General features: G+C 38.8%; 1 long non-coding RNA gene across 1 annotated transcript in view; it reads left to right on the forward strand.

Moving 5' to 3' along the window:
• Positions 1 to 10,429, forward strand: part of LOC102142744 (uncharacterized) — a 45,150-nt gene extending 34,721 nt beyond the window's left edge. Inside the window, exon 5 of the long non-coding RNA XR_012434667.1 lies at positions 9,153 to 10,429. This is a non-coding gene — a long non-coding RNA (uncharacterized lncRNA). The remainder of the gene's footprint in view (positions 1 to 9,152) is intronic.
• Positions 10,430 to 11,103: the final 674 nt, after the last annotated feature.

Below are 11,103 nucleotides of genomic sequence, written 5' to 3' on the forward strand. Positions count from 1 at the left end.
GAAATTCTGAAGGTAATAATATACCATATTTGCTGCTAACAGTAAATTAAATGCAGGGTCAAAACTGCTTCTGAACTCAGCTAGGAAGTCTCATGGAGGCTTTTATTTGAAAATTTATTGCATTATTCTTGATAAATTAAATATAACAAAACTAATTAATTATTTTCCATGATAATAATGATATCTCCATTTTATTGTCATTAAGATACAATAATTATAATTGCCAGTTTTAAAACTGGATACCTAACACTTAGCAGGCCCTTAATTAGATGCTTTGCAGTCATTACTTATAGTCCTCTCAACTGACTTATACCAGCATTCTCTCCACTTTACAGATGAAGATATTGAGGCTCAGAGTGTCTGTGGGACCTGCCAATGGACTTATTCCTGAAATATGGCAAACCGGGCGGTAAAAATACTCTGTCTCCAAATCATGTACACTTTGGTTTTTGGCAGTGATTTCGATGTGATAAAAATTCCATGTTTTCCACGAACTTCTGTATTTGACTTAGCATAGAGTCAAATGTAATTAACTATGTAATTGAGACAGGGATGGTTGTTGCTCACCTCACATTCCATGTACTCCCCTTCATTTCTCGCTCTTCCTTGCAATGAGGTTGAGGCCAAGTGACTCTTTCTGGCTAATGAATTGTAAGCACAATGACACATGTTTCTTCCAGGCTGAGGCAATTACAGTCTGGTTTGCTTCTTTCCTCTCTCTATCCCTGTGCTGAAGCAACCTTAGAAGTGACAGGTTAAGGGGCTATATTATAAGGTGAAGAAAGCCTGGATCCTTGAGTCACTGGATGGAGAGTCATCCCAGGATCCTAGGCCAACTGCATTAGACTTTGTGTGTGAAAGAAATCAACTTCTGTTGGGCTAAGCCACCATGATTATAAAGTTTATTTGTTACTGCAGGACAACCTAGCCCACTCTAATAGAACGGTTAATCCTTTTAGGTGACAAGTTAACATGGGTGGTGTAAGAAACTCATGATTTGGGACATCAAGGAGGCTAGATGCCTCTCCTTACAATCATCAAAGTGAAAACTGAATGCCATGACCTCTATATCTATTTTTAGGCAAATTAAACATAGTCTTGTTATTATTTTTTAAGGGGGGAAGTGTTAAAAATGAACCTCTTCCTTTTCTTTATTGAAATTTAGTTTAAGCTGAATGAATGAAACTTCCACTGCAAGCAAACAGGGTAGAAGAAGAATAATCCTCATGAAGTGGTTGTTGTACACTCAGGAGGACATGTTTTAAATAATGTTCCACAAAAAGCACCTGCAAACATCAGAATCTGAAGGAAAGAAATCACAACAAATGAGATTCAACTTGACTAGGGAAAATGATTTTCTCTATCACTTTTACACTGCAAGGCTAGGCTTTGTCTGAATCTTATTAATACGAGAGCAATGCCAAGATAACTAAGACTGATAAAGAATAAATACAATTTAACCGGATTCAGCTACAAATATCAGATGTTTTGAAAGATTATCGTAGTGGCTCAAATTTGCTTAATTATTTTATAAAGCAAGTTTTTATTTGACTATAAAATATTTTCCAATTTCCCTGGATGAGAAATGGCAAAAGAGGTTAATTAAAAGTCAACTGAAGACTACTTAGGCACTTAAACATGTAATTTCTTGAGCTTCAAACTTAAATAGCTGAAACTATTTAAAAAATAGCTTATTATTGTAATTCATGCATTTCTTCTTTAAATATATTTTTCTTAGTTTGATTTAAAATCTTATACTAAAAGTTTGAAAAAAAAACCTAGACATTTAATAATCATTCCATATTTGAAGGAATGAATGAGAATATATATTATGCCAGCATAGAGAAGGGTACAAGGGTCTCTTCTGATCCCCAGAACACTAATCACAGGCTTCTCTGTACCTCTTTAATTATATTTTCTTTCTCACCTCTGTGTTCTCACCCTGGCACCTTTCCTCTCTCTATGTTGGATTATCCAGCTGTTACACATCTATCAGGATCCTATTACTTACTCATGACCCAGGTTAAACTGTTCTTCCTCTGAGGTGCTCTTTCAGACTCTCATGTTCTCTCTCTTGATTTCCTATTACATTCTTTGGGCAATTCCCTCATCATTTCAGGAAGTTTGTAATTTTTACTATTTTTAAAATTTTATTTTGATATTTATATTCTGCCATGCACTGAATGCTTGTGTTTTCCCAAAATTTATATACTGAAGCCTAAATCTTCAATGCAATCATATTTAGAGGTGGAGTTTTGAGGAGTAATTAGATCATGAGACTAGAGCCCAGATGTATGGGACTAATGCCCTTTTAAGTGGCTAAAAAGGACCAGAAGTCTTCCTCTTTGACATGTCCTCATGACAGTGAGAACACGGCCATCTGTAAACCAAGAGGAAAGCATCCATGCTGATCTCAGAACCCCAGCCTCCTGAACTGTGCTAAATAAATGTCTATTGCTTAAGGCACTTTATCTATGGCATTCTGTTATAGCAGCATGAACTGACTCAAACATAGGCCTTATCACTTCCTTTTTACTGTGTATTTCCTGAGATTAAGGAGGTTACCTAATGCCTTGTACGGCATCCCTTGCTTGGGCTTGGTAGTGGAAGGAAGTATCAAGTTTCTCATATTGTGTCTATTTCAGAATCTATGTTCAGTTCCACCTCCACTAGCAAGTAACTTTTCCCATAAAGAGAAGGAAGAATAAGCACATACTGCAGCCTAGAAACAAGGTCAATTTTCAAACTCAAGGCCAACTATGGACTTGAATGAGGCAGAGTTGTATGGCCATGAAGACAGATAAATAATTTTAGCTGGGGTTTAAAAGTGATTAGCAGACATTTTTAGAGTATACTGTCAAAAAATAAACACTTCTTTATTGATATTCGAAGTTAACTTTGAACACTTATTAAAGACAAATTGAGGATGTTCTGCAATTAGTAATAGGATTCTGAGAAACTCTTCTCATTATGGATTAGCTGTTCATGCAACACAACTAATGAGCCTTTTTTTGCCTTCAAGAATGCCTATCAGAACTTTTAAGACTTGGAGGCCTCATGTTTTCTCAAGGCTCCAAGCCCTTTTACATATTTCTCATCTGCCTGAAGCCACCTGAAGTTTACCAAAGTAACTCCTTTGCCAGGAGTTTTCTTAAAAAAAAAAAAATATCACTGGTACACAAACAGGCACATAAACCAGTAGAGCAGAATATAGAACCCAGACACAAGGCTGCACACCTACGACCACCTGGTCTTTGACAAAGCTGACAAAAACAAGCAGTGGGGGAAAAGACTCCCTATTCGATAAATGTTGCTGAGATAACTGACTAGCCATATGCAGAAGATTGAAACTGTACCCCTTACTTATACCACATACAAAAATCAACTCGTGTTGTGCTAAAAAGTTAAATATAAAAGCCAAAACTGTAAAAATCCTGGAAGACAATGCAAGTAATACCATCCTGGACATAGGAGTCAGCAAAGATTTCATGACAAAGACACCAAAAGCAATTACAACAAAAGCAAATATTGACAAATGGCATGTAATTAAACTTAAGTATTTCTTCACAGCAAAAGAAACTATCCACAGAGCAAACAGACAATCTACAGAATGGGAGAAAATTTTTGCAAACTATGCATCTGATAAAGGTCTAATATTCAGCATCTGTAAGAAACTTTAAAAAATTTACAAGAGAAAAACTAACAACCCCATTAAAAAGTGAACAAGTGACATGAACGGACACTTTTCAAAAGAAGACACACATGTGGCCAACAAGCATATGAAAAAAGCTCAATATCACTGATCATAAGATAAACTCAAATCGAAACCACAGTGAGATACCATCTCACACCAGTCAGAATGGCTGTTATTAAAAAGTCAAAAAATAACAGATGCTGACAAGTTTGTGGAAAAAAACATGCATACACTCTTGGTGGAGTGTAAATTAGTTCAACCATTGTGGAAAGCAGTATGGTGATTACTCAAAGAACTAAAAGCAGAACTACCATTTTACCCAGCAATCTCATTACTGGGTCTATACCCAGAGAAATACAAATCATTCTACCATAAAGACATCCACACAAATGTTTTTGCAGCACTTTTCACAATAGCAAAGACATGGAATCAACCTATTGTTTATCCATCAGTAACAAATTGGATAAATAAAATTTGGTACACATACACTATGGAATACTATGCAGCCATTAAAAAAGAATGAGATTATATCTTTTGTGGAAACATGAATGGAGCTGGAGGCTATTATCCTCAGCAAATGCATGCAGGAACAGAAAACCAAATACTACATGTTCTCACTTATAATTCAAAGCTAAATGGTAGGAACTCATGAATACAAAGAATGGAACAACAGACACTAGGGTCTACTTGAGTGGAGACGGTGGGAGAAAGGAGAGGAGCAGAAAAAATAACTATTGGGTACTAGGCTTAATACCCGGGTGATTAAATAATCTGTACAACAAACCCCCATGACATGAGTTTACCTGTATAACAAACCTTTACTTGTACACCCGAACCTAAAATAAAAGTAAACAATTTTATATGGATAAATTATAACGGCTTACAAATACGCTCAAACACACATATGTTTGTGTGTGTGTGTGTATATATATATATGCATATGTATATTTATGTATATATGTTTTTAATAGCTCTAATTAATTACAATTCAAAGTGGTAATCAATAATTGCATGCAAGTTTGCTCCAAAGTACACCTGTGAAGATGAAAGGAAAAACTCTGTGAATAACTCAAGCTCCTTATCGAACCAGGGTGCAGCATGTATTACTAATATTAAAATAACTTCTAGTAAAAAATTTTACCAGGGTAACTTCACACTCTTCTCCAATGTCACTTCTGCTGGGAAACAAAGACAAATATTCTCCCGTCTTTCTTCCCAGCTTCCAGCTAAGTTAGTTTCTCTCACGTGCATCCTGAACTTTCACTATTATAGCGCTTGTTGACTCTTTTTAATTGCCCCTCTTCTCTGATAAACTATAAGCTTTATGAAGGTAGGAACCAAGCCTATCATCTTGTTAGCTGTTAAATTTCCCTTGCTTAGGACGTTGTATTGACATAATAGACACTCTGAAAACATCTGTTAAAAAAAAAGTAGTCACAGTTGTCAGTCTTAGGCAATGAAAGAGGAGAAATCCAGGCAAACCAAACCAGAGTCTTGTCTTTCAATTACCTCTGGCGAAAGTTTCTCACACTATTGAGGAAGAGATTGGCATTTACACTAGAAATCTACTGTACAGTAGTATAGTACAATGCATTTGTTAAAAATATGGTAAACTGGCCGGGCGTGGTGACTCACACCTTTAATCCCAGCACTTTGGGAGGCCAAGGGGGGCAGATCACAAGGTCAGGAGATGGAGACCACGGTGAAACCCCATCTGTACTAAAAAAAAAAAAAAAAAGAAAAAAATTATCCGGGCGTGGTGGCACACGCCTGTAGTCCCAGCTACTCAGGAGGCTGAGGCAGGAGAATGGCGTGAACCCGGGAGGCAGAGCTTGCAGTGAGCCGAGATTGCACCACTGCACTCCAGCCTGGGCGACAAAACGAGACTCTGTCCCCCCCGCCAAAAAATGGTAAACTACTTAGAGTTCTAATTTTGTAGATTAAGTTTAGTTACTTTCATCTGCATGGGTTGCTTCCTCCTAAGGTTTTCTGTAAAAGAATTTGAACAAATTATTTCATAGAGAGATGCCTGGACTCTGGGGCCCCTACCCCAAATCATTGCTGTCAAGTTTTGTCCAGAGAATGGACATTACCATTTAAATGTCTACTTTACATATATTCATGACGAGGAATAATTACTAAGGTTAACACAAGCTCATAGTTGTTGAGTACTTACTATGTGCCAGGCACTGTGTTAAGTAATTTGCATCAACTATCTGAGAGTCATGACCCATATACCAGGTTGGCACTCTTATTATCCTAATTTATTAATTTATATACCTGACATTTACTGGCTTCATACCATGTGTAAGATATTGAACTCAGCATCAGGGATACAATAGGGAATAAAATACGTATAAATTATACTGGAAATTACATTCTAGTAGAGAAGAGGAGAGAAATGAGAAAAACTGAACATGCCAATTTTATTAGATGTTAAGAATGTTATAAACAAGTGTCAGTAGAGAAGAGAAAAAGAGTTCTAGGAAGTGCAATATTGCACAGAGTTCAGGGAAAGTGTCTTAGTCTGTTTGGGCTATTATAACCCATAAATCATGTGGCTTACACACAACAGACATTTATTTCTCACTGTTCTGGAGGCTGGAGATTCCAAGATGAAGGTGCCAGCAGATTCGAAGTCTGGTGAGGGACTCGCTTTCTGATCATAGCTAGTGCCTTCTCACTGCCACATGGTGGCATAGTCACTGTCCTCACATGGTGGAAGGAACAAAGCAGCTCTCTGGGGCCTCTTTTATAAGGGCACTAATCTCATTCATGAGGGCTCCACCCTCATGACCTACTAATCACCTCTTAAAATTCCCACCTCCTAATACCATCACTTCGGGGATTAGATTTCAGCATAGGCATTTTGGGGGGATGCAGATATTCAGACCACAGCAGAAGGCTTCACTTATAGGGTGCATGTGAGCAGAATTCTGAAGGAGGTAGGATGGAGAACCATTCAGATATCTTAGGGAAGAATATTGTAGGCAAAGACAGTAGCATGTGCAAAATTCTGACATAGGAGCATATTGGAGTAGTTAGGGAATAGCAATGAAACCAGTGTGGTTAAAATCAGTGAGTGAACAAAAAGCAATTGTGAAGAAGGGGCCAGATCATATAAGACCTTGTTGGCTATTTTGAGGATTAAGGCTTTATTTTGAGTGACAGATGTTGTTGGAAGATTTTGTGCAGAAAATGATATGGTATACATTTTAAAAGGATATTCTGGCTTCTGTAAAGAGGATAGCTTGAGTGGGAAAAGGGAAGAACTAAGAAGTTTCAATAGGAAGCTATTACAATAATCCAGGTAAGAGGGCATGGTGGCTTGAAACAGTATTTTATTGGTGGAGATGATGAGAACTGCTCAGGTTCAGTATGTATTTTTATGTGGAGCTCACAGGATTTGCTGATGGATTGGATGTGGGTTATGAGAGAACAAGAGAAATCAAGGATGACACCAGAATTTTTGCCCTGAGCAACCAGGAATATGGAGTTGCTATTTACTAAAATGCTTAAGATTGAAGGAAGGACATATTTGGGAGAAAAGAACAAGAGATTGGACTTGGACTCATTAGGTCTGAGTTTCCTATTAAATATCCAGTGGAGGTGGTAAATACGGGTTGGATATATGTGTCTGGAGTTCAGCCGACTGCTTAGGCTGGAGACACAAATTTGGCAATGCTCAATGTAAGAATGGTATTAAAAACCCTAGAAACTGAGCTGACTCATCCAGGAAACGAGAGTTGAAAGAGTAGCAGTTCAAGGACTGAGACCTGGGGCTGCCCAACATTTAGGTATTGTGTTCATTCAGGGAAGCAGATGCTCAGACACTGTTAGGAGGGCAAGAGGCTTCTTGGGACATTTTGCCTGTGACAGACAAAGGGGAAGGAAGTGGAGTTGCATGAGGAAAGGCTTCAGACCACAAAGCAGATCTGATAGCTTGAAACAGAAGAGTCTGCAGGAGGCAGGATTGGTAGAGTTAGCCTCCAATTTTGATACGGCTCTGATAAGATTTTGGGCAACCCAAGGAAAAAGGTGGCATTTTTGCAGAGCTCCACTTTGGATAAACATGGCCAATCCCTAATGCTCTTGCTGTGCTCTGTCACTGATTTGGGGCTTCTGACAAATCTTCGTGTCAGCTCGAACTCTGCAGTAGACTCCAAACACTCTGCAGCTGAAGCCTGGTTGCAAATGGCCCTGCTTGCAACTAAAAGGCAAGTTTGTTCTTAAATGAAAATCTGAACAGCACACTTCATTGGCTGCTACAGATACCACTTGTGGCCATATGGATGCCCCAGCACAGAGAGACTAGGCAACTAGGCTGAATTCACAGAGAAAGTAGGGGGATATAAGTTCTGGCAGCCGGATTGTGGATGTGGTCCTCCACTGTGCATGTAGGACAATGTCAAATAGTGAATTAAACTTTATTTGACATTGTACCTAGAACTCCGTTAAAGAAGCACTACAATTGGTTTGGGTAGCTGTGTACCAATTTGATAGCTCCCCCTTTTCTTTTGTTCTAAAACTTTATTGGAATGTCTGCCTCTCCTACTTACCTGACTCACCATAGCAGCCACACCAACACTACATAGTTGATTCCTGAGCCAAACTCAAAGTATTTGCAGATAACTCACAAATGTTCCCTCCTCAATAAAGCTATCTCTGGTTCTCTAAGGAACGGTAGGTATTCTTGGACTACTCTAAAGCTGCATAGCATTTTATCCTAATTATCCTTATCACGTTCTACCTTTCATGATAAGTATGTGCCCCACTTCCCTATTCTTCAGCATCAGTCCTTCCTCCTGCATGGGCAGACTGAGGGACTCAAGCCCTATGCCTGACCCATTGCAGGCTCCTTCTGCTACTCTCCAGCCACAGGTCTTTATCAATCTTCCCTCCTTTCTCACTCTTCAGGGCCTTTTTCACAAGCTGTTCTTTCTCTTGGAATGACTGCCCAAGTTTCAGCATGAGAGCTCTCTTCTTTGAAAACATTTCCTCTCCTACCTCCTACTAATCTCATCTAGATGTCTCTCCTCTGTGCTCCTACTCACACTATACTGATGACATTTGAAGATTTTTGATGATGACCTGAAGTCAGAAACGCCTTTTACAACATGACCTGGTACACAAACCCGCATATACAGAGCCTCCTGTGCAATCAGAACACAATTGTTTTACCAAACTCTTGTATCTTCACTGCAGTACAACGCACCCTGATATATTCTGGCCTATTTTATTCCTTTAAAACATGCTGTCTGCAGCCCAGTAAATTGATTTAATGACCTGCCAGTGGGTCTCAACATACAGCATGAAAAACACCACCCTTCGTGAGCCTTCGTTAATACATTGGGCTCACAATGCTGACATCATTAGTATAGTTGTCTATTTCTCCAGGGAGGCAGTAAATGCTGAGGATAGAAATCATATCTTATTATTGTTTTTCCTTCTATTTCAGCACCAGGAAATGTCTAAGAAATGAATAAATGAATGCATGCAAGCTCGGAGGTCTTGACAATAACCTACTTCGAGTTTGAAAATGCAGCACCGGAATGTTTGCATTCGACTTACCAGAAGCTTCTCCCTCACCTCTTGGCTGTGAACCTCCATAGTGCCCTCCCACAGCATGTCAAAGGTGTTGTTGGATCAGCAGTCCCCCTATTCTGGAACATTTTATCTTTCTACTTCATTTGTGTTGTTTGTGTTGGAGGTACCCCGATCTTACAGAGCTATTTCTCTGACTTTAGATGATGGGCACCCAACATAAGGTGAGCCAATTTCTAAACCTGAGACCAGAATGCATGTGAGTCAGTTTTTCTCCAGGCATGGGAAGACAAGTTTTCTGCTACATGGAGTAAGCCAGACCATAGAGTATGATGTAGAGACCGAAGAACCAAGGAAAGATAGAGATAGAGTAGGTATCCTGACACCATTTCTAAACCCCTTGTTCCAATTTTTTAAAAGCCAACAGAGCTCTGCATATTTCCTGTTGGGTGATTCAGCTGTCAAGTGCCCCAAGATGCTTTCACTAAGTTCTTTATTCATTGGCGTTATGGTCTTAACAATACCACTGGCTTTTGTCAATTTGATGTAGGTTTCTGTCAGTGGGGAAAAATAAGTCCAAAATCACACAATCCAAATGTACCAGAGAAGCATGTGGCTGGGTAGACAGTGATTTGTGGTTATGACTAAGTCTCTATTCTAGACACCATCATTTCCTCAACTCTGTCACGAAAGAAGCCTAGAATATTTGCTTGGGAATGCAAATATTCTTTAAACCGAGAGACAGGTCATGGTTGTACCAGAAAAGGCAGAGGGAGGCTTTTTACTTTTCATATATAAACTAGAATAGGTAGTAAAAATCATTTTACTGAATGAACTCTGGCTTTTTTCCTTCATTTTTCCAATTCCATAAAATCTACATAGTTCTAAGTTTTGTTGTGAAGATTAAATAATACAATGAATGTGAAATACGTAGCATAATTCTTGACATGGAGTAATAAATATAGCTCTTCTAATTATTCCTTTTCTTGTAAAAATCATGCCACAGTCTTCTAATTTTTAAATCATTTCTTGTTTCAAAAGTGAATGTCTTAGATAAAGCAGAGATTTACTGTGCCCCCATCACTCTTGTTATTTAGGGTTCTATTATCATTTGCTGAATCACTAAATCTCCAGTGATTTGCATGCTTGGTTTGGTTAATAAATAGTAAAAATAGTACCACAAAAAATAAAGATGGTTTTATTTTTACAGCAGCCTAGAAAATAGCTGGTCAACAGCCCAAAATGAGACTAGATGATAGACATTTCTGTAGATAAAGCATCTACCACCACTGACCATCACTAACTCAACAAAAATATTTGTCCCGCTTTGCCAGACAGATAATTAAACAGCTTGTCCTGTCAGGACCTGATGCTGGGATGTCAGAGAAAATTGAGTTCCTGAATTTTGCCATATTTTGTAGTGGCCAGAATCTCACTATGAGAGACAGCAGGTTTGAGTTGCAGAATTTGACTTCTCTCTTCAATGTATTTTACTGGAGAAGTTGAAATTGTACCTCTGAGACTTCAGACAGCCTCTGTAGCCTAAGCCGCTCAGTCTGAGGTTGCTTCAGGGATGGAAAAGTGATCTTAATTATAGATAATCATAGAGCTCTGCCTGTGCTCTGGTCCCCAAAAAGGCCATAGATGAAAAGTGGGGTGACAGGGGTAGTTCTTCTCCTTTCTCCATTGTCCACCGGGTCCCTACATATGAAAAATCGGTTCAGAGACTGGTATTCAGAATCAAGATGGAGAACCACAAAGGAAGTTAAATGTAAGCTGGACGCCGGTTTTCAACAGGCAGAGATGGGGCTCTCTGGGCCACATGACCTCGGGAAATGGGGATAATCAAAATCGCCCGTGAAGTT

This window comes from Macaca fascicularis, chromosome 5 (assembly GCF_037993035.2).
Source record: "Macaca fascicularis isolate 582-1 chromosome 5, T2T-MFA8v1.1".
Taxonomy (NCBI): domain Eukaryota; kingdom Metazoa; phylum Chordata; class Mammalia; order Primates; family Cercopithecidae; genus Macaca; species Macaca fascicularis.